Raw genomic sequence first — 24,120 nt, 5'->3', positions numbered from 1 at the left:
ATAAAGATCAAGGACTCAAAACTAAGTCCGATGACACCACCCATGACTCTTTATGTCAAACCATTCAAAAAATATGGCAGAAAAAAGGAACTATCAAATATCGACCAATCAGAAGTAGGGGCGGGGCTAATTTGCACCAATTAAGGTGAAGGAGTCAAAACCGAGTCCGATTACACCACCCACGACTCTTTATGTCAAACCATTCAAAAGTTATTGCAGAAAATAGGAACTATCACATATCGACCAATCAGAAGAAGGAGCGGGGCTAATTCATGCCAATGAAGGTGAAGTACTCAATACCGAGTCCGATGACACCACCCACAACTCTTTATGTCAAACCATTCAAAAGTTATGGCAGAAAGTAGGAACTATCAAATATGGTCCAATCAGAAAGGGGGGGGGGGGGCTTTTTGGCGTCTATCGTCACCACGGTAATGCTTTTGACTGAGAAAAGGAATGCGCATCGTCGCAGGATGAAGACGCACATTTTGATGTATAACACACCTGGGTGCACGTTACGGTTCGGGCCATATTAACGGCCGAAGAAATGGCATAAATTGCGCTAAAATTACACAATTAATTAATAACAAATGGGGAAATGTGTCCAAACTTCTGGTCTGTTCTAAGTGTTGAGTCAAATTTCTGAAACCTGAGGTTTTTTTTCCCCTCAAAATTACTTTGATTTTTTCATTGGTGATACTAGTGAAAGGTAATACAGGCTGCTGGTTATGTGCTCTACTAGTTATAGTTTTGTTCACTTCAGAACAAGCATGTTGAGTCTGGTGACGTTTTAAGTGCCAAATCAAGTTTTCTGTCTCAAACGTTTTGATTGTATTTCTTCTATATTACACATTTATCTTACAAGTTGTGCAAAATGCCACCTTTTGGTATTTCGTATACACACTGAAAATGTTCCATACCAAAGATATGCTTGCCAGAGAGAGCATGTGCATATATTTGTTCCGTTATGACCATATTAATAAATAATAATAAAATAACCATAATGACAACATTTTTCAACTGTGAATGTATTTCCTAACCATTGGCCAAGTACTAATCAGAGCTGATCAGGCAGAAAATCACTTGGGTCCAGTCTGAAGCCACTATTAGTGAATTCCCAGAGTTCATTTTACCCTTCATTTTTCATCTGGGAGGCAAAATTTAGCAACCCACTGAGCTTTTGGTGATGAAGGCAAGCTAGATCAGAACCACCTGTGACATGATAATCTGGGGTGTATGTGGCTTTTGTTTCCCTGGATTCTGCTAACACTGCTGATGTCTACTAAAAGTTAAAAGGGAAAAGAAAGCAGAAAAAGGGAGTGCAAGGGTCATATCTGTCTTGGGGGATACACTTCAAACACACACCCCTGAAATTCAGCCTGTGTCCATCTCTGTATGTGACAAATGGAAATTTTGACATTTCCATGGCTTAGAATTCAGCGCTAGGCACTGGGATTTAGAGACGGTTCCTCTATGAAAGAAATGTGACCCACCCCCTCCTCTTTTCCTTTTCCCTCTCCCTCTCCCAAATTATAAAATTGTGAACCTATTTTGTATTACAACAATATAATAAGCTTGTCCATAAATTATTCAGACTGAATAACTGATATTTCCTCGACAGAGGATGCTGTGGCCTGATGCTTGTTAAATAACTTTTCTATGTAAAATCCCAAAATCATTTAAAAGAAATGTAATCAATACCTAAAATTCAGCTTTCAAAATTACCTTAACGTAAAGAGATATTACTTAAAACCTCATGTACTGTCTGTGACATTATCAGAAACAGGTGCCTCCTCCCCTTTCTTTTTCAAACATTTAGCATCGATTTTAGAATTTTTATGCAAGTCAAGGTTTAGATGTCTGTCTTTTTGCACCTTTTATGTATCAACTTTCGTTTAGTGGTCTGTTCACCACTTTTTTTGTTTCCTCCAACTCAGATTTTATGTAAATAAAAGTATGTTGATATCATTAGTTATCATATTAGCAGATATATAATATCTGTATAATATCTATATAATGTTAATAATTCACAGAGACGGATGTACGAGCGTATGTAATTGGAGCATAAACCAGGTTTTAGACATAGTTCAGATTTTTGCTGTGAAAGTTGGCATGTCATTTTTCAAATTATCCCTTTAAAATCAACGTGCTCTTGTATTTGCATCTTTACCAATAATGATTTCTATATTCACTTATATAACTACCCAACAATAACTCACATATTACTTAAAAAAAATGCAATGCTGTGAGTAAAAAAAAAACTGTATAATAATTGACTAATCAGAGGATTATTTCCCCACGACAAATCTTGTTTCAAATGCTAATGAATATTTAAATATGTGCAGCCTTAGCCTCGTCTTCTGTGGCCATGATCAAAAAGATGCAAAACCAACCTGCTTGATTCAGTGACAATATTAGCCCTTAAACAATGATGTCCCTTGTTTTCGCCACTGCAGACAATAAATCCTATTTTTGTTAAAACCCATTTCACAGCCCATATAAAGCAGTTCGGATGGCTGAAGACGACCAAATGTCCCCAACAACGCCAACTGTGTTACTTAGGAATAAGCATCTCGCAGACCTTTAAAACATTCATCAACTGAGAATCATTATGTTCTGTCATTTAAACTGTGTCACGTCTTTGATCTCGGTCCAATTTCCCTTCAGTATAAAACTTTCTGGTCCTTTCATCTGAGCGGAGGCTGAGTGGGGAACACTGGAAACAGGTGTTCCATTTGTTTGATGTTACCCTGCAGTAGTCCGGCAGGTTTGAAAACACGACGCAATCACCAACCCATCCTGGAGCCCCACAACACAGTCGCCTGTGTCCTCCATCCTTTCTGATGAAGCAGCCAGGTGCCAAATACATAGGGGTGTAACAATATATCGTGCCACAAACTTTCGTGATACAAAAACGTCATAATACGTGTCGTGGAGGTGACAAACTGTATCGCGATATTGGAACATTAATATTAATCTATTGTGTTGACTAGTAACGCGCATCCGAAAAAAGAAAAAAGTCAAATCATACATGAGAGAAATTATTTAGTTTGTGGCAAAATATTTGTACTTGTATGAAACTGAAGATGCATAATGCAAACCTGACATTTACTTTTAGTTCAGTTTGTGGAAAATGGTTGGCCTGGCTTTCTCTTTAAAACTTAAACAGTTATAAAGCATTACAAACTGTAACAATAGGGCAAATGCACAGCTTTGTTTTGTATTTTCTGTCTTTCAAATAAAAGACATTTTTTTCCAGGCATATGTTCCACATGCAAGGTTGTTAAAAAAATAATGCTATAATATCGTATCGTATCATTATCGTGACCTCAATATCGTGTATCGTACCGTATCGTGAGATTAGTGTATCATTACACCCCTACAAATACACAAAGCTGTGTTGAAAAAAAACATCTGACTCCCTGACTGATGGTGGGACAGAGAGAGCTACGCCCGAGATATCTTAAAAATACTGTACCCACACACTTAACTTATTACACAAGTTAATGACAAGGTTGCAGTGAAGCTGGTTGCTGCGACACCCCCAGCACCCCTCACTTTTCACAGCTACGCTGTCAGATGTGTAAGTTCATAAGTGTTTGATCACATTACCATCAGGGCTTGTTACAACCAAAAACGTAATAACGGCCAATAACGTAATAACTGCCAATAATGTAATAATTTTGGCCATTTCAAATGTAATAAAGCCAAAAGTGTAATAATGTGCCAATAATGTAATAAAACTTTTGAGTCAATAATGTAATAACTTTTTGCCGATAATGTAATAATTTTGTAATAATTTTTTAATACCAGGCCAATAACGTAATAACCAGCCAATAATGTAAGGCCTTATTACATTATCGGCAAAAAGTTATTACGTTATTGGCTCAAAAGTTTTATTACATTATTGGCATATTATTACACTATGGCCTTATTACATTTGAAATGGCCAACATTATTACGTTATTGGCAGTTATTACGTTATTGGCCATTATTACGTTTTTGGATGTAACAGGGCTTTACATTTGGTTTTTCTGAGACTGCTCTTCTGAACAGAGATCTCTGATAATGTTCATAGAATTATCTGGAGCTACACTCTCAATTTGGAGGTCACAACCCCCACTCCAGGGTGTATCTCTGCATTTCGCCTAAATAGAACCGGGATACACTCCAGCAGACCCCTGTGATGCTTAATGGGTCCAAGCAGATTTAGATAAATGGATGAATGAACGATCCAAAAGTAAAAAGTTTCTGCAAAAGTCCTGAAAAAGGTAAATATAATTGCGAAAGTTCTTTCTGAATTAACATACCAAGTTTGGCATCTGCACAATGTTTTTGCTGCCCACACACTTTTAGGACAGAAAAAAGGTGAGTGATAATTATAACCACATTTTGTCCCTGCTGTGACAGGGAGGTCCCCACAGCGGAGCATTGCAGTCTCCACAGTCATTTGGAAAGGTGTTTTACACCGGCTTCCCTTCCTCAAACAACCCCGCAGGCACAGGCAGAACTGGCAGAAAAACGCTAACTCGGCTTTGTTACTCAAAACTAAAATGGAGTAAAACACAGACACACAATTGAATTGAAAATCAGATCATTTAACAGCAGTCAAGGAGCCATTTTGATCCACATGCTGGCACAGCAAAGACTCAGTGTATTTAGCAACATATTGATTCACCATTTAAAAGACTAGTTCACTGGCTGTATCAGATTATGTGAGCCACTGCCCCCGTAAGCCTCTGAACAAGACCAAATCCTCTTTTGAATTACATTAAAAGAGAAATGAAAGAAGAATTAGGAAAGCATTGCCATGAATCAATGCATCCTCAACAACTGTGCATAGGCTCAGTTGATCAAAATTCTGCCAAAGAATCTGTGTCACAGTCAATAAGTATTATGTCTGCTGTGTTAACACAGATTTGCCCTGTGTTGCAGTCATTTAAGGGGGTTCACAATGATGCCTGCAAGGCAAAACATCAAGATTACTAACAGTTTCGAATAAACATCTGAGGTTGGCTGGTGCAGTTCAGTAGAGAAAACAATAGTTTAGCCTCTATGGGCACAACTTGAAAAGCTGTTACATAACTTTGTGCTCCAGGGAAAACACTGCTCTTTATTCTTTTCCTACTCTAAAAACATCAATTTAAAGTGCATCCTGTACATAAAAAAAAACATAAAAAAAAAAACAGAAACCACCACACAGATTTATGTTTTCCACCAAATCTCTTCACCTATGCACCCAGCAAAAGCACTCGGACACGTGGCAAGTGGGGAGGGGATGACAATAGGAGGTGGACGGAGGGTAAACAGAGAGACGATTATGGTGAGTGACCCCAAAGCTTCAGATGGAGTCATGAGTCACGAGTCACTGAGTATTTACTGTACACAAAGAGAGACAGCAAAGCAACACAAGAGGACATCATTTACTGGCACATGTCCAGTACAGGGTCCATTAGCAACTGGTGATTTGCCCTGAAGACATCAATAAAAAAAATGTCCAAGGACCATATATTTTCTTGGGAAATGATGAAGTTGCTGAGAAAACATAGAGGTGAACGGTAACCCAACAGCCAACATGATAAGATGTTATTGTGGGACTAGGGACCCTCCCTAAATAAGGTTCCTTGTGTTTTCAATTAATTCTACACTGCTTGAGTGATCAAAAATAAATTGGTGATTCACGTACAATATCTTGACTTTGCTTTGTCAAATTATAATATCTTTTGTGGGAATACAATTTAAATCCATGGGCACCAATGTGGAACTAAATCCAATTAGGAAATGTTAACAACTTTTCAGAACTGAATGTTTAACAGTGATTCAGTTTTTGGTGCTCAACATTGTGCCCACAAGTCTCTCAAAAATAAAAAGTGTATTAACTGCTGATAAGCAATGTCTTTCAACATTTGAATTAATAAATAACTACATTTATTTTTGTCTTTTCTGAATTGCCTTCCTGGTGTTTTGGTCTGATTCTTGGGTAGTTGTACAAACAAATCATCGTCTCCAGCTCTCCAGAGGCAAATTTCAGGTTACAGCAATAGCTAGCGTCTGTGATCAGGGCTCCAGACTAACTTTTTTCACTAGGAGCACAGTAGCCCCCTAACTGAAAATTTTTAGGGGCACAATCAGAAATTTTAGGAGCGCACATCGTTTATCGACACGCTAACCAAATTTTTACATTTCTACTACATTTCAGTGTATAAGTAATACGTATTTCATAATAGATGAATGAATTACCACAATGTGCTGTTTCAAATGCAGTATTACATTTTATTGTGCACTTTTAAAGATGCTGCAACATAAAGTAAACTGACAGCACCGTTGCTGTCATTATATATAAAAAAAAACATAAAATCACATGATAAAAAAAGTGCTTGGTAAAAAAGTGCTTAGTAACCTTTCAGCCATGAATTTAACTGTTAAACACAGTACTTAACAAATGTACAAATATTGGGGGTACTGGCCAATAACATTTCCCTACTTGTGTCTTTACTAAAACCCTGAACTTACACCAGACCAAATTCCAAATTCACTGCCTTCACTCGAATAACTAAGGATCTTACCAAGAAATATTCTTATTTCTAACCTAAAAATGCCATTACACCTGATAACACACATCACTTAAAAGGTTAGGTGTTTTTCCCACGTGTTAAAATTTAACTTTCATTTGTGTCAAGCAAATTTTAAGTTCTAGTTACGTTTTAAGTTAGAGTTTTGGCAGTGTTCAAAATAAAATTATGAGACCTGCTGTATTGGAGCACATTTTCTTTTAGTTAAAACTGTAGCGGGAACAGATGTTTAGAGGAACCTATGTATGTACCGGGTGAAGGCTGATTTATGGTTCCGCGTTACAACAACGCAGAGCCTACGCCTACGGTGTAGGCTCTGCGTCGATTTAAGGCGGAACCATAATTCAGGCTTTAGGGGAACATATCGGAGAACAACCAGAAGAATATAGAGTGGATTAAAAATAAAAGTTAAGCACTGAGCTACATGTGTCTCCCGTCTGGGCCATTGCAGACTCATTGCCTGCATGATGTTACTAAAACCAAACATACCCGCCATCTCTTTCTTCTAACTTTATGTGCGTGGCGCAGCGCAAATGCGTCGCATTAAATGTAGTCCGGGCGTAATACCTGCTTTGAGCTGGTGAAATTAAACGGGAAAAAAATTAAAAATAAATAGATCCCCCGACTCATTCCCTTTCACACTCATTGGCCTGCAAATATGCGGGTTCATTGACGCACCCCTTCCACGTTTAACGTGTAAAAAAAAAAAAAAAAAAAAACACTGGCAAATTTACTGGTCGCACGTGTGCGAGTGGACATGAAATTCAGTCGCACATACTCAAATTTTGGTCGCAAAATGCGAGCATTTGGTCGCAGTCTGGAGCCCTGGTGATGCCTTATTGCAGTTGCCAGTTGACAGTTGTCTTCATTGAATAAGATCCATTTTTTGTAGATTAGAAACAGACACAAGGAAACATTAGATACAGTGCAAGAAAGCGCGGCTGTGTGCACGAGCTTCGCAGGTGGTTTTGGTGCGATTGCTGAGCCCGAGTGGAAGGATGGGCTCTGAAAGTATTGATTTAAGCTTCTCATAATCAGTGAGCGGATTCAGAGGTGCTGCAGGGCTGAACTCGGCAAGAATGTTTGTGTACATGCCAGTGGGATGCTTGACCTTGAAGATGCCCTTTCTGCCACCACTGAGCAGATTCAGTCCTTTCCTCTGAGAAGTCAGTGTGTTCGTTTTTTTGCAGCCGATAGAATCACCAGGGAAGTATTTGATCAAATTCTAGGGTTTGGAAAATAATCCTTTGCCAAGTCAAAGATTTAATAGCAGACAAGTCCTCTGAGGACATGATAGTAGACCATCATTTTGAGTGACTTGGATGAGCACAGCACGACAAAGAAAATACACTGAAGGTCTTTGCGCCCTTCCTGCAGACACAACTGGGGTCTGACTGTTTAAATAATAAGAATATTTCTCTGTATGTTCTCCCATAGACGCTTTTGGAGTTTAAACAGTGTTGTCATGTCGCTGCTTACACTTTGTCAACTCCACTGGAAGCGGCTGTTTTTGCTGAGCTCGGTTAGATCTCCCGAGACTGCGGTCAAATCAGATTTCTCTCTTAATTATGTTCAGGAATACAGACCGTTTAGCAAATCACAAGCATATTTGCATAGCTTTCTTAGTAACTGCTTAAACTATGGGAACAGCTAGTTACAGTCAGATTACACAGTCAGATTACACATCTAACTATCACTCAACTAGTACTCCTCTTCACAACTAGCAGTTTTTATTCTACTGGAAAAAGAAAAATATCAAAATATCTGCACTAATATCAGCTGTCTGTGGATATTTATTTACTTAATGCATACAGACAAGAGCTGTTTCAGTAGATTATTTTAGTTCAGCAGTCTTTTGCTTAGATTAATGAAGTGATACATTCAAATCAGATAGAGGAAAAAAAAAATCTACGGTAATTTAAATTTCATATCAGCCACTGGGCAGCCTGCTTTTTTAGAAGGCAGTGGGCAAAAATAAATAAAAACTGTCAACTTCTAGCAACAAAAAAGCTTTGCCAGTGACCCAATTTTTCATTGTGTGACTTCTTCAAGATTTACCCGCAGGAAAGACTACCCAGAATACAATTTCAGTATCTGTTCAAGGCCTCAGCATGGATCCTGTGAAGACCTCCACTTATGTCAAAAAGATTCTCTTAAATTCTGTTTGGGGTAGAGTCCCTCAGGTTTGAGTCCTGTAAATTATGTTTGGGTTAGAGTCCCTCGGGTTTCAATCTTGTAAACTTGTGGTGGAGTCCCATCTGGTTCGAGTCCGGATAAATGACTAAATATTGAGTGTGTTTTTGCCTTAAGTCCTAGTGTCACTCTGACTTTCGCATCAAAATATGTTGCATGGTTAGTGACATGGAGACTTCAAAATCTGTCTCCGGCAGCCACAGCATCTAAACTAAAATGCAATGACAGAAATATGATTTCAACCATATTTCAAACCTCCTCTAAATATGATTTTGATTAGTTTTTGGAAAACAGAATTTCATGTTTGAACATTTAGATCACTTTGAATACAACCTAGATATGTCTAAAAGCATTTGGGCTGATAGCCTGAACATAATGTTAAAAGGTCATACCTCATCTCCCTCATTGATCACATGACATTCCTCTAAAGTATTTTTCTATCTACATACATATAAAGTTATAGAAATATAGATGGGTATAGTTCTTTCAGCTCTGCCAGTACTGAATATACAATCCCCAGTACAAGACGGTGTTTATTCAGAGCGTGTACTGTGAGCAGCTTGTCAGAGCAGCAGCTCCAGGGCGTCGGTCGTGTCTACACAAGATGTGTTCAGGAGCAGTATTGAGCTGTAGGTCATGTACACTGCACAACCACAAAACAGCCAATGCACCCAAACAGAAGTAGATACAAGAAAATAGATATGAAGCATTTTCTTAGATTTACATGTAAGGAAATGTATTTAACATAAGCAGTTATGTCACCAACGTTAGGACTTGACTATCTAAGACATTCATCTCTATGATAGAGCTTGATTTTTATTTTCTAGACAAGACATCTGTATTCGTACAAAGGTTCCCAACCATACAAATTAACTTTTTTTTTGTTGTATATTTTTCAAAATACAATCTTAAGCTTTTAAGTTCCTCTCCATCATTGAATTGGTACATTAAACAAAAAAAGATTTTGCCATTTAAAAAAAAAAAGAAGCTTTACATCAGTTAAGTTTGTAATCAAATGCTTAAGTTTGTATTCAAATGCAGCCCAAGAAACCTGTCGTGGTCAATTGCTGAAATGAACTGAGCCCTGAACTGACAAACTAGATCCCACACATTGATAAAAGGAGAGAAAAAACAGAGCCAGAGATGTTTAGGTTTGTAACTCTGTACAGTCTTTGTTACATACATTTTTTTTGCATCACTTAATGAATGTATAATCCGCATTAACAACATTTAAGAAATTAACAATTATCAAAACTCACATCCACAAAACCCCGTAGCAACTGCAAAATCATAATGTTCAGCAATTTGCATTTGTAATTAAAGTGAAGGATGTGATTGACGGTACTTGATTCAACCCAATTTTCCGGGTGACCATAGTCCACTTCGTAGGAACTGCTCTCTTAACCGTTTCCCTTGTGGCCATTTTGAGCTACTGCAGCCAGAGACATTTCTGTCTCACCGCTTGACCTTCATGCCCTTTCTGCAACACAGGTGTCCGAGAGACAGAATGTGTTCAGCCATTTCTTTATCCACCTTGACACATTCCATTACATCCTTCAATTGTACTGCATTTTTCAGGACAGGTTTGAAGACATGCCATAGTGCTAACAAACGAAAAATCAAGCTGCCAGTGTGATAGAATCTCATCTCTGAGGAGCCACAGACAGACAGAGGAGAAATTCTATTTTTGCCCGAGCTCCCATCTTTCTCCTTTTTTTTTTTCCTGGTACCACTCTCCTCAAGGTTATTCATCTGACTGTGGAGCCAAAAATCAATGGCAAGAACAGGGTTGAAACTTAAGGTTTCTGCTGAATCTCCCAGCGTACACAGGACATGGAGGTACCGCTACGTTTTTATTATAAATTCAAGAGCAATCTTTTCCTAGGGAGGGAAAGCAGGATGTCCGGGTAATGAGTTAATTTAGAAGATAAGGAACAGCAAATGTAATCTCTGAAATTTCACTAGTAGCGAAATGGCTCCTCAGGCATCAAATCGAAAAAGGTACTTATTATGACAGCCATAAATGTAAATAAGGCAATTATCCTCTCAAAAAATAGTAGTGTTCCCCCTGAGGTTTCCACGTAAAGATTCTATTAAAGCCTCCGCTGTAAATAATGGAGCCAGGTTGTATCAACTGCTTCAGCTGAAGCAGCAAGGACCAAGAGTCAAACAACTTAAGACAGAACAGTGGTTTCTGCTGCCATCACAGACCCCAGACTTGCTGCTACAACAGAATTATATCAAATTTAGGCAGATGCCTAGTTATTATCCCCAAGTAGGCTGGACTGGCCCTCTGGTGCTGTGTTAATCAGTGTTTTTTGTTTGACTGGGAGGACATGTTTGTCCCTCCAGGATCCCTGTAAGAATGAAGAACAAGGGAGTCCGAAGCATTTTAGGCAGCTCTCTCTTTGAAATATGAAGGGGCTAGTAAATAATAATGTAAACAAACAGACTGGAAACTGAGGCCACTTGCTGCTTTATTTCTAAAGCTTTTGTTTTGGTGGTTCTGCTATTATTGCACCAACTGACTCCAGCCGTGTTGGCTGGCAGCACTGTCAACATTCCTGTGGTTCTGGGTATAATTCTACACGGCTCACAGAGAACCGTGTACACCATGTGCACGTGTCAGCTATAGTACAGTGCTAATGGGTGAGGAAGAATATGGGGGAGGTGGCTGGCATGACAACCTACAGAAGGCAGGAGATGTGGTTGCCATGGCGACAAGCAAGGATGTTTGCATCAGAGGCAAATCTCAGCAGTCCGCAGCGGAGGGCACACATTGCACTCGACTAACAGTGATAGATAATTTTATGGCCGAGAGATGATAAAGGGTGTGGTGACTAGGAGGCATGTCCTTTTTCATTATCACTTGATCCCCCCCTAACACACGCCTTAATTTTTTGCCAAGAGTGCTTAGCGATGCTGTTGGGGGATCTTTTCTAACAGTGAAACATTGTCCAACAGCTAATGACACCTCTTCTTTTGCAGCATTATGAAGAAAAATTAAACAATCTCTACAGAAGAGTCACTTGGCAATATTATGGCTGTAATGTTGATTAAGTGACTGTGCATGTATGCAGTTTAATTTGTCCACAGTGAGTTTAATGAGCATGCAATGACCTTGATTGGCAGCAAAAATATACAGCAATGTGACCCGCTTGAGCAGGCTGCGCTCTTCTGTCAAACATGTGCTCAGCTGAGAGTGGAAGAGAGGAGGAAGGAAGAGATCATTCAGATAACTGCATTCTTCTAGACACGTGTTGAAATCATCGTGACATATTTTAAATCCGCCAAGGTCATTTTTGTCATGGCAAGGCTGATACAGGGAACAACTGATTTTAATTGCTTTCTTGCCACATCCCATCATGCCCCTGCATTTACCACACAAACTACTTGATGTCATGTTGTTTAATGACTAACACATCCTCCAAATGCACCCAGAAGCAGCAGGTTAACCAAAGCACAGCCAAGAGGAGACTTAGATATAGTTTGATTTGCTTCCGTATAATAAGCTGACATATTCTGGGTACCTTGACAGAAGATGGAGACGTTTTAACTGCAAAAACACAATTACCTTTTTCTGCCTTGGGAAACCCTCAATTTGTACGAAAGCAGATTTGTTCATTTGGCATGTTGTTCAAATAATGTATTCTCCTTTGTGATACTCCAAATGACAATTACAAACCTATCCCATACTCCCAAACTGCAGCTGTTTTACTTTCATAAATGGGTGCCAAAATAATAAACATTAGGAATTTGAATTCTAAGTAGGCTACTGGGAAAAAATAAAAAATAAAAAAATAACTGGCAATCTTGATAGTGGCCAAGTCAACAGTAGACTAAGGGTGCTTTCAGACCTGTGGCCTGTTTGTTTTGTTCCGATTCAGGGCAAGCTAATGACAAATGCCATGCGCGAACCAACTGTTCTCTCATTGGTCAGAAATGAACGCGGAAGGAGTTTCCTCTTCCGTACCCCGGGAAAAACAACAATGGTTATAGCCCCTTTCACAGAGCAAAGCGCAGACCGCCGCCGGCTTTCCCATTCATGTGTATGTGCTACCACGGCGCAAAAGCGGACCGCTCTGCTGCCGAGCTCGGCGGCGCCTGCCGCGGCATTTGCGCCACGCCTGCCTGCCCGAATTGAACATGTTTTTATTTCACCGTGCCGCGCTGTGACGACATCTCGGCACGTCCAATAGGAGAGAAGGGTAAAGACAGAGAAGGGAGAAGAGAGAAAGTTGTGTCCAGTAGGAGAGAAGGTGGTGGAGGCTGCGCCGACTCTTCTCCTTGCACCGTGGTAGCACACATGAATGGAGTTGTGTTGGTTGCTGTGTCGATTATGTTCTCACTCCAAACGCACCGCTCCAGGTCTGGAATGGAATCTGGCCGAGACCACCTCTCCTAGGAGATCTCGGCTCGCTTGTTTTGTGCCGCATCCGAGCGTGATTGCTGTGTTCGTACAGTATGTACCAAACAAACCGATCTTTAGGGGGAAACGCTCTCTGTTTCGGAACAACTGCTCCAAACGGGACAGGTGTGAAAGCACCCTAAAATGGCTTCAAAAATAAGAGTACAAATATAAAGATGATGAAAAGTATAATGAGGAAAAAGAAAAAACATATAACTATGAGAAAGAATAAGAACAATACTGTACAGTAAGTAAAATGTAAATAAGAAGAAAAAATAACACTCAGCATCACAGCCATGACTCCCAGAGGGAGACTAGTGCTGCCTCCACTGTTGTTATTTTTACCAAGTACCTTCTTTCCTATCATTACATTAAAAGGGTGCATTATAGGATGCCCTATGTATCTTCAGAGATGGGTGACATTTCAAACAAGCAGTTTTTTGTTGTTTAAAGTAAAGCTAAGTGCACAAAGCCTTATGCATTTTTTATGCTAAATGTTTCCATAAAATTCCTCGTGTTTCTCTCCTCACAAAAGAAGAACTAGTTTAACTTATAATAAACACAGTCATTGTCAATTTTAGTTTTCCGTAATTATGCTTTTAAATGTTTCATTTTCCACACCATCCTACCTCACTTCAAAGTGAGCGATGACAAGTTAAAGCTAAATATGCATTTGCAGTGTGATTTACCATTGCGGTACAACAGCTGGGAGAAATCATTAGGAGGCTGTAGGGGGTTTATTGCATTGAACTGCAACTACTGTAGCTCCTACTGAACATTCCTCAAAGCAGCGGTTTTCCGATGGAAGACTGCAACGTATATGTGGAACATCCATTTCCACCTGAGTGTACTGTTGCCAGTGCGTGATGGGAAAGCCCCTTGTCAATATCAATCCCGGGCTGGCAACCCATTGGCTTCAACTTTCATTCACCGACTGCCACCTCCATGATGTATCCGCCTTGTCCTGGCAGCCTGCTTTCCTGTTTTTAAGGGCTTGACCGCCGGATGCCAGGACAGCTCTGGAACCCATAAAGTGGTATTCACATCAGTCCAGTTCAACATCTACATGTGTCTGCCAGAACCTTCGCAATTTGATTGACACAAGGAGTTTTTCCCTTCCTGTTACCGTCGCAGCAACAGCACTGTACTCCCCACAGACACAACTACCTGATATTTGACTCGGTTTGCTCGGTCATCAGCCATTGACAATTATTAAAAACCATCGCTAAAACTGGGCCAATTAATCAGTCGACCTAAAGGCTTTTAAAGTTTCCATATTACAATCATGAGATACTGAAAAAGTAGTCTGGTGCTACTTTCCTCAATAGTGCATGCCCTTCAGGATTATTTAATCCACTTGTTCAGTGGGCAATGGTGATATTTTACCCACTGTAATCTCCTAAAACCTATGTGGGCATGGCATGTTGGGTTGTCTATATTATAATATCTAATTATGCCTAACAGGGGCCTGAATTAACAAGAAATATAAATGCATGCCAAACAGGAGCTCGGAGGATATATAGGCCTGACTGGAGGCTCAGGAGGTCAGAAAGAGACCACAGAGGGCAGTCCTCCGTGTGCCATACCCACACATCCAGACATTTATCTCAAATCCCTTTCTCACGAAGCACCTTCAGGCAGTGACACCAGAAATGCTGTGACTCCATGATGCGCTTTTTCTAGGGCTGAGTACGAATCAGGATATTAAAACCTTGTAGAAGGGCAAAGGCAATTTCCTCTTAAAGGGGATTTTAAAATTACAGTGTTCACACTGGCAGCAAGTCTTACAATAAAATAATTTTCCCATCCGTATCTGTCACGATAATACATCTCGCTTCCATCACCTTCACAGTGCATGTGGTCCAAGATAGCATCTGGCAATGATTTTTTTTTTTTTGACAGTTACCGAGAAATATAGGCTTCTCAATACACTGTGAAGACTATGGGGAGTTTCCAAGCAAGATTTGATGAAAAACTTTGAAAGGAATCAGATTGTAACATTTTTCAAAGAGTTTCTTTGACATGAAAATCCTTATTTATGTGAATATAGCATCATTGTATCTACACAGAGACCACTAAGCTATAGTATTTCATTAAATATGTTGTTCCTGAATCTGCTAACAGAGTCTGATTTAAAGAAAAAATAAGTTTCATGGACATTTAAGATGTACTGCTGACTTTCTGTTGTGGAATGGGAATCGTTTGGACATTAAAAAAGAAAAAAGAAAGAAGGGATGTGTCCATTTCTTAGCTAATTCCAACTTTCTATATTTTAAATGGTTCGGCAATTCTGATTTTCTTAGTTCTTTCTGTCCTGGATTCTGAGTGAAAGATAACAGAGGGTGCTGGCTCTGGTTTCTACTGCCTTCATTTTAGCCTCTGAGTCTTTGTTTTACAGAATTGGCACACTCATCTCAGAATGATGCTTGTTAAAGTGTCCAGCTCAGTTTGGTTGCCAAAATATTTAGTTTTTTGCCTCCATGGCTATTCATTTTTCTTACAAGATGTGTCCATTGCCTATCTTTTGGTATCCTTTACTCAGTAATCAGCTCAATTACATAAATAAACAAACAACATTTTATTCTAATTGATTGGTGCAGCTCTAATTGAATACTGATTTTAAAAGTAATCATATAAAGCTGGGATAGAGCTTTTGTCACAAATCAAGCAAACCTTAAATTCAGCTGCATGCCTTGTTAAATTCAACAGCTTTCCACCATGTGAGGTACATTGGTAAATACAGCATGATGAAGAGGCAACAAAAAATGTATTTGAGGTTTACTCCAACCTGCCATTGTTATTTACCCTTTTATGGCTACAGTCAGCACTGATGTTACACCCCGTTCTCCCAAGCATATGCCTATTCACAGGAGAAATTCTTACTTATACAGCTTTATGTGTCTCCCATTTTATTTCCAAACTTTAATAAAAACTATGGACTTTGGGATAATTCTTCCTAAGACTGTATTTGAATCTCAGTTTAGGTCATTTAGGAGTCTATGTGAGCATGTGTGTGTCTTTGGAAGCAAGAGTGTGGATGGAAGTATGTCATTTTAGCCATATCTCAGTGGGTCTGCAGACATCAAGCAGTATTGAATTTTACACACTCTGTCATACACAGAGCTTCAAATGAGGAATTAGAAAAAGCTAATTAGCCTATCAGTGTCAGGCCTTTAAAACAATGTAGACATCAGCTATTCAAGTATAAAAACTGTGACCTCATATAGAGCTAGTTTAAGGATGTTTGCTTTCAGGGAGCTGAAATTAACATAAAATCTTTCAAAATCCATTTTTCCACTCCGTCTTTGTCTTTAAATTTCGCAAAAGCTTGAAACAAGAAGAATCGTCTCTTTAAGTAGGCTGCATCAGATTTATCGTGACAAAATACTATTTTACAAAGTAACTTAAATCTGACCATAAACTGATAGCTAATCATGCAGTTGTCAACATTATTAGTATTGAAATCTTTTCATTAAATCTTTACATGAAATTGATTTCAGCGCTAAGTAGTCCAAAAAAATTGATTGGTTTAACTTTGGAAAGTGATCTCTGTGAATAGAACTTGAGTACAGGGGAACACTTGCTCACGAAAAACAATTTTAGCAGAAAAGACACAACTCAATGTATCAGGACGTCAACCGATGTGACTCACTCTGAAGTGACAGTTTTACTGATCTGAGCATATCCACACGTACAGGCATGAACCACCAACCGGCCGCACAAGATCACACCTTAAGAGTCTATTCATAACTTTTATTATATATTACCCTCCAAAAGAGAGAAACTTATAAGTAAGACTCTAAGCTTATGCAAAGTAAACCTGGCAGATGCCCTTTTATCCTGACGGCCTTTGACTTCTTGAAAAGTTCACTCACAATAACTTGTCCAAGACAAAAGGTTAGTGCTGCTCAAACATGAGGCCTGAGACTTTGGGTCTGTACGTCTCATTAACAGCTCTTTAACAAGCTTGATAACATATCACAAGACCTCAGGTGACAGATGAGTGGCCACTTTATTTGATTGGAAGTTTACATCTGCCTCCATCCTTTTACGCATGGTGTAAATATGATCTGAAGACGTGTTGAGCTTTAACAGCCAGAAGAAGAATTTCAGATTTGACCTGAACTGTTAGTCACAATTAAATTGTAACATTATTTTGCATCAAGACTCAGGATTCACTGAAACAGAGAGAGAGTCATCCAACAAAGAGTGTTTCAAACAACCATTTCCAGCCAGTGGTCCATACTCTATCCATCAGTGCACAACCACAGCCTCTCTGATTCAGATAATGTTTATGAAATGGAGCACACACACAAAGTCCCAGGAAGTATGTAAACATTAAGCTCTACCTTGGGAAATGAAAGTGAGGGGTTAGATTTGGGCAGGGGGGAACACACGAAGTGCTGCCTCGCTCTTTTTCTCGTTCACCTGGTAACAGTCGGACACATAGGAGCCTCCAGGCTGTACAGCAACATTTAAGCTACCCCCACCTTTCCTACCCTTTCTCTTACCCATCGCATTGGTTGATCCTGTCTCCTGAGATATTAGATAATCTAGGAGCGGGAGGTGATAGGCCATCTGTTTTTAACGATCTGTCAGCAAGCACAAGCAACAATCACCATGGAGTTGCTTGACGTGTTTGCAGAGAGCATGGAGCCACCCGTACATGTGCACTGTTCGGTAACCAACTGGCACTCTATCAGTAAACCTGTGGGAGGTGATAAGGCTCTTATAGCAAAGGGGATTCCCTACCAGTGACAACAATAGCACGGATATTGGGTAACCCACAAAACTAAAGTGGCCTTTAACTGCATCTGTTCATTGTGCAGACCGGAGTATTTAAAATGGAAAAAAAAGAGGCAATATGAGAGATAAATAGCTGTCACAAGTGAGTTTGTATAAGAAATTATGAGCAGCAGGTACATTTAAGAAAAAAATAATACAAGAAAAAACATAGTTCCCTTTTTAAATTATATTACAGCTCATTTCTGAATGAAATGCATGCCTCTTTTTTTCTTCAAGACAAAAGCATCACAGCTGAAGAATGAAAAAGAAAAAGACAGGGCAGCAGAGCCACAGTCTGCCCATTTATCTGATCGAGTGAGATGAACAAATTGATGGATTAGCTTCTATAGGATCAAAGCAGCTGCTAATCTTCTGTCACAGTTTCCCTACCCTCCTCTATTCATCTGCCCACACATCTACACAATGGTCTCCCCAGCAAACAGACATGTTCTATATGTGGCAGCCCTGCTGTTGGAGGGTGCGCTCCACCCTGTACCTACAACTGATTCCCAGCACACACACACAGAAATCATAAAAAAATAAATAAACAACCCTTTCAGTGCACATGGTGATGAAAGGCGCGGCAAAAACAAGCACTAAATACAATGTTTTGAGTAAGAGCTGGGAGTTGAAGCGAAGTATACTTTCCCTCTGAGTCCCTCAGAGCAGTCAACCAACCTGATTATGTCACCTAGACACAGATACATCACACATATCTACCATGGTTACACACCAACATGAGACACTTGTAACTTCTAGGATAGCTCAAAAAGCAAATGTGTCTCTCTTACCTGGCAACAGTAGCACACCCTCAGCTCCAAATCTGCTTACAGTGACGAGAAGGCTTGCTCATATGGAGTAGGGAGTATTGGAGAAAGAAAATGTGTGTGCGTTGTGTGTGTGTGTGTGTGTATGTGTGTGTGTGTGTGTGTGTGATGCTAGGAGAAAGAGAGAAAGATGGAGAGAGAGCTGGGAGGGAAATTGAGAGGTGGAGCCTAGCTCAGGGAAGAAAAAGAGGGCTGGATGATAACTCTGTCTGCTGTCTATATGGCCAGTCTTGTGGGAGCAGTGTGGATGGCGCTAGATTATCTTCTGTTCAAACACAGACAGCGGATGCACCTTAATGCAAGGCTTGTAAAAAATAAATACATTATTTTCTTAAACTGGGGGCAGAGAAAAGGAGGAGGAATAGATGTGACAGGAGAGAGTGAGAGGTTTAAGACAACATCATCGCCCCGCAGTTCCTAGGAATTCCTCCAGTAAAAGGGGCACTGCATCACAGGGTCCTTGGCTGTGATTGGCTGGGTGATGAGGAGCATGGTGGGCAATGCCGTGTAACCCAAGATGACCCTTTCATCACATATTTACATGTAAGTGCCATGCCCATCTTTTGCTTGTGAGTGTATGTCACCTTCAAGGACAATTTAAAAAAGCCCTCCCTTGGGATTTTGGGAACACGGTTGTGTGTGAGTAATTGAGTTTACATCCCTGTCAGTGCACAGTAAGTCACGACCTACCCTCGCACACAAACAAATACATAACATACAAGCACACAGCCTCTCACAATATCCAATCCAAGAGGGTGAGGTGATTTCCCAAGGGAAAGGAGCTTGTCATCAGAAAAGTCACACCTGCAGACAATCTTTTATTAAGAGTAATTGAATATTAATTCATGCTGATCTCATTACCTATGATTAAAGGTTATATTACCATCTTCATTATTCAGAAATTCTGAATGTAATTTAACACTACTATGTAATTTTACATACTGGTGATTTAATGTAAATCAGTCCTTCCAACTGCTATTATTCCATTAAATGTGAATGAAACCCTTCATTTTATGTGAAACATTGAAATTTGATGGTAAAAATGAAGCCATTGAGACATGCTACAAATTAATCATGTGACAAGATTCATAAATATGAAATTCTACCGCAGGTAGCGAAGGAGGTGCCCAGCGTGGTGTGTCACACAGAAAAACAGGGTGCATAATAAATAGAGCTTTGTTTAATGTTTCTCCAAGAAATCAAGATCCAGATTACACGAAATGTGCTTCTCGGGTCCTGCAAGTGTTCTTTAGCATACAGTATAATATATCATAATTACTTTACTTATCATCAGATTGCAACCTGGAAACTAGAGGATATGAGCTTTTGTTATAGTGTGTGGTAGAAATGTCCATTTTTATGTCTATGCATGTCCAGTTCCTTTCCACAGTCCAAGCACATGCATGTGAGGTTGGCCAGAGATCCTACACTGTCCCAGCATGTGAAAATGACAGATTATCTGTCTCAATGCAATGTCGTCTAATAGGCTGGAAAGTATCTGCATTTTATCAAATGGCAGACCCTCCACAACGTTGCAAAGCACAAGTTGGGATTTCCAGCACAATACTGTTGTAAATACTTGGACATACCGCCCAGATATATCAAAAGCCACCAAGAAATATTGTACAATCATTATGATTTCTTTTTTTTAGCATAGCTAGTAGATATTTGCATAATCATGTAATCACAGGTATTTGAGTGTCTGAATAATCTTGATCATTTTACATAATCATGCCTTATTTACTTGTATCACAACAGCTAGGTAACACTTGGTTAAAAAATAAAAATCATATTTCCATTGCCAGCCATGCCTTTACACAATTCTTTTATTTGCTTGGACTTGACTCCATCAGGGGGAGGAGGATGTGCTGGTGGTGTCTGTTTACCGGACTAAAGGGTATCACAATACAGGATCTGACAGCAGTCCCCAAACTGCTTTCTAAATCAAATTCTAAACCAGACTTATTTGTTTAAAAACAAAATGAAAAAATAGATGTGCAAGTTTTTTATGCAATGACTTATTTAGAACATAAACTAAAAAAAAAGCCAAAGAACATGTGTAAAGGAATGGATCGGCTCACGTGGCTAGGAGCGATTGCCAATGTTACAGAGAGCAGGAGCGTCAACTGTCTTCACTGCGACTATTTCTACCCAAATTAAGTCCACAATTATTGGTATAATCATGAATCAGAAAAAAAATAAGAAATTTAAGAGTTATTGGTAACATTTTTTAAAGAAAATCTACATGAAAATGTAAAGGTTTAAGAATAACTTGTTGGAACAGATGAAGGTTTTGTTAAAATAAATAATTCTTCCATCTGTGGATACATCTTTTATACTCGCTTCAGCCTGACTTCTAACTGATTTATATCTCGTTCAAAATTCATTCCAACTTTATACCAATTCTTTCTTTGTAAACCCAAACAATCTTTGGATTACCTTACAAGAATCCACAAGTCTACAAGCCTAAAACTATTGCAAAATTATGTGGCGAATATTTCCTTCAAAATCCAAAGTACCATGAATTCTTAATGAAATAGGACCTTAACAAGTTAAGGTTATTTAGATGACTTGCTACTGTAGAACAGATAGCAAAACTTAAATGCTATACTATCTGAAGATGTCTGAGCATTTATGATGGGTATTTCCTTGCCAGACAGGGTTGAATGGATTTTTTTACAATAAATAGATAATCAGCTTTTTTTTTTCTTAATATCACTATGGATAATCAGCATTTTAACGGCTAAAAAAAAAAAACTTTAAGCCAAAAAATCTGATAACAGGGAAAAATACTTTTTAGTATATGCATATCCATTGTTACTGCTTCGCCACAACTTTTCTATGACAGATTTTAAAGAATTTTAGAAAATGTCAAATTGAAAAAAGAAACTGTAAAAATGTAATTACCATTGTTGAGAATGTGAAAAATTATATAAAAGCATGACAGGTTTCTGGTAGTGTAATTTATGTATATATGCTTAGTTTGGATTTAACCCTGAACTTTAAAATTATCCAAGGCTCTTGCCTCGTGTTGATACAAACAAGCCTCTTGGTTCTGGAGGGGCTTCACTGGCGCACCATCCACAGCATGAGCAAAAGCTACATCCTGCTCAGGGCTCCGTTACTCCCCTGTCAAAGCCCGGGCCCTTCCCAACCAGAACCCCCACCAGAGAGGCAGAAGACCCAACTCCAGCAGTCAGGCTCAAAGCCCTGGTGTCTCGGAGACCCGGAAACAACAGGGCACCCAACATCACGACCCCTTGCTGTACTAGCAGTGTCCTCTGTCACAGACTCTTTCATCTAATGGACTCAGAGCAAAATCAAAGTGACAATATTAATCATGTGATGTGGAAAATAATTAAAGGCCAATAAAGGACTGGGTGAGTCCCTTCCCCACCATCCGCGTTCATACAGCAGATAGCTGACTCAGTGTGTGATTAAAAGGGTTTGGTTCTGGTTCTGAATTTGGAAATTTGCAATGAAGTGCAAACCTAATATTTAGCGACAGGTACAACACAAGTGCACCAGTAAAACAGACTTCATGAGCATCATCAGTAACATCGGTATCTAGCGTGTCTAAGACCACAACAGTCACAAAAGCTTCATTATGTCCTTTTAAGTAGAAGGGATACTAAGCATTGCATGAAAACATTAAAGGGAATTAACTCCAATTATTCAACAAACTTGTCAGACTGTTCTATGAAAGACATTTAACAGCAAATACCTTTTAATCAGGGTGTGCATCCCACCATGATAAAGGCATTACAATACACATCTATGCTTGCGGTAGAATCACTTCACTACACTTTTACAACAAAACAATATGTTTTGCATTGTTTCATTACCTGAAAACTTTATTCAATTCAAGGAAAAAGGGGAATAAAAAGTATTTCAGATACTCGAGACCCCACACCTAATCTATTTGAAAGCTCTAGTGGCATTTTATAGCTCAGTTTTGATCTTTTTTAATTATTATACCAGTATGGTAGTAAAAAAAAAAAGGATATTCATTGAGGATATTAAGAAATAAATCATTAAAAAGAAATATGGACAATACATGCTGTAATTTCATTTTACAAAAAAGTGATGGAGTGCACGCACTGCCTTAAACCCTCAATATGGACACAAAGATTCTCTCAAACGAAATTTCCCACAGAAATATAATTTGAGTTTTTACTGGTTTGTTTACTTTTCATTGTTGAAACCGATATTTTAGATGTGTGACAAACATTGCAAAAAAATAGAAAAATTGCTGAAACTGAAGCAAATTTGTGAACACTAGTTTACATTTCTATATCACATACAAACTCAACATGAATGCATGCATGCACCTACACACACATGCATGTACACAGTACACACCTCACACCTAAAATGTGAATTTTCTGTGCTCCTATGCTGACTTCTGTCATTTTTTAAATAACATTTCATTGTATTAATTTTACTTGGTATATCTTGTTAATTCTGGTTTAATCTTGGAAAGCCAAGAAGGGACAGAGGTTGCAAATAAGATTCTGTGAAAAACCTGTATGTATGTCATCTACTTTTTATATTTGTATGAAGTTTAATGCATCTGTCCTTGTCAAATGAAAATATACAAATAAAGAAAATGTATCTGAATTTTAAATATAGAATTAGGCCATTTAATTTGAAACATTAACTTTCTCTATATCCTACCACGCTCCAGTTAAATCAATTCCTCACCTGTATTTGATTGATACAAGAGGATCCTGCTCTGCCCTTACCGTCTGCACGGATGGAGCCCCGGGAAGTCTGGTGGTTCTCTCTCTTGTTTACAGATCGACAGCATCTCTGGGAGAAGCTGGGTGACAGCGTGTGACAGACTGATGGATGATGTGACACTGTGTCATGGCTGCATCGACCTCCCACACTTTCCTTACGCACACTTCCGGCCTAAGGGTTGGAAAGAGGATGGCAAATGCATGCTGATGAAACATTAAGTTGTACCTGCCTTTGAAAAAAAAAAAAGTATATTTTTTGTGGTGAAAGGCCTGATGGGTAAATGAGGACAGTTATCAACTTGCCTGACCGCTAAAGGCCAAAGGAGAAGACTAACAATGAGCAGGTCTATTTTCATACATAAGGCGCACCGGGTTATAAGGCTCATGATAAAACATATATAAAGCGAAACAAAACAGTCTGGTAAGTTGAACTCTATTCAACTCATAATATCGTTCAGTTGTAACTAATACAGAAAAATATACTCACATTTTAAATCATTCATGTTTCAAAAATCAACAAATAAATAGTGGAGGAGGTTGGCGTCATACTACGTCCTGTTCTGATTGGTTTATCGTTGCCAGCGATAGCAGAC

At 39.0% G+C, this 24,120-nt stretch overlaps 1 protein-coding gene across 2 annotated transcripts in view; it reads right to left on the bottom strand.

Annotated features, from left to right (window-relative positions):
* The window catches only part of syt1a (synaptotagmin Ia), a 214,542-nt gene extending 191,034 nt beyond the window's left edge, over positions 1 to 23,508 (bottom strand). The window contains exon 1 of one of the 2 annotated variants that reach the window (XM_061714258.1): positions 23,490 to 23,508. The gene's annotated coding sequence lies outside the window, so the exon portion shown is untranslated. Of the gene's footprint in view, positions 1 to 18,749; positions 18,862 to 23,489 lie in introns of those variants that run through there. The other variant, XM_061714257.1, reaches the window with a different exon arrangement.
* Between the last annotated feature and the right edge of the window lie 612 nt (positions 23,509 to 24,120).

This window comes from Cololabis saira, chromosome 23 (assembly GCF_033807715.1).
Source record: "Cololabis saira isolate AMF1-May2022 chromosome 23, fColSai1.1, whole genome shotgun sequence".
NCBI lineage: Eukaryota > Metazoa > Chordata > Actinopteri > Beloniformes > Belonidae > Cololabis > Cololabis saira.
Note: the sequence above shows the minus strand (reverse complement) of the source record. Positions and strands in the feature narration are given on the sequence as shown.